Raw genomic sequence first — 1,307 nt, 5'->3', positions numbered from 1 at the left:
CAAGTCGTTTATGTTCTTCTCTAAGCTGGTTATTCTAGTTAGCATTTTGTCTAACCTTTTTTCAAGGTTTTTGGTTTCTTTGCATTGAGTTAGAACGTGTTCCCTTAGCTCTGAAAAGTTTGTTATTATCCACCTTCTGAATCCTGTTTCCATCAATTCTTCGCACTCCTTCTCTGTCAAGTTGTGACCCTGTTTTGTTGAGGAGTTGTAGTCCCTTGAAGGAGAAGAGGTGTTATGGTCTTTGATGGTTTCACCTTTTTTGCGCTGGTTTCTTCCCATCTTTGTGGATTTACTTGGCTGTGGTGTCAGAGCTGCTTGATGAGGTCACTTGTCTGCCTGTTGGGGCGCCACTGGGTTTCTAGGGACTCCTTCAGGTTACTAGGGAAGCTTGCTGTGTCTTTTTGGTTTATGCTGGGAAACTAAGCCTGCCTCTTCCGCTGACCTGTAGGCGCTGCTGGGTTGTCAAGAATGCCGTCCTGTTGCTATGTAGGCTTGCTGTGTTTTTTGTTAAAACATGTAGCCCAGTCCCATCCCTCTAGTGGTGTGTTATGCCGTTCCTCCACTGGGCTAGATCATTCAGTGTTCATCTCAGACTGTGGCACTGGCTACACAACCCACTAGAGTCAGAGCTTAATGGTAAAAGGATCAATCCAACAGGAAGAGCTAACTATCCTAAATATATACGCCCCCAACACAGGAGCACCCAGATGCATAAAGCAAGTTCTTAACGACCTAAAATGAGATTTAGAATCCCACACAATAATAGTGGGAGACTTTAATACTCCACTGTCAATATTACACAGATCAACGAGACAGAAAATTAACAAGGATATCCAGGACTTGAATGCAGAGCTGGATCAAGCGGATCTAATAGACATATACAGAACACTCCACCCCAAATCCACAGAATGTACACTTTTCTCAGCACCACGTTGCACTTACTCTAAAACTGACCACATCATTGGAAGCAAATCATTCCTCAGCAAATGCAAAAGAACAGAAATCATAAGAAACAGTCTATCAGACCACAGCACAATCAGACTAGAACTCAGGATCAAGAAACACACTCAAACCCGCACAACCACTTGGACACTAAACAACTTGCTTCTGAATGTTGACTAGATAAACAATGAAATAAAGGCAGAAATAAAGATGTTCTTTGAAACCAACCAGAATGAAGATACATCTTCCCAGAATCTCTGGGACACCTTTAAAGCAGTATTGAGAGGGAAATTTATAGCAATAAATGCCCACCAGAGAGGAGAGGAATGATCTAAAATCGACATCCTATCATCAAAATTGAAAGA

Source organism: Cebus imitator, unplaced genomic scaffold, assembly GCF_001604975.1.
Source record: "Cebus imitator isolate Cc_AM_T3 unplaced genomic scaffold, Cebus_imitator-1.0 Scaffold65, whole genome shotgun sequence".
In the NCBI taxonomy this organism is placed as follows: domain Eukaryota; kingdom Metazoa; phylum Chordata; class Mammalia; order Primates; family Cebidae; genus Cebus; species Cebus imitator.
Note: the sequence above shows the minus strand (reverse complement) of the source record.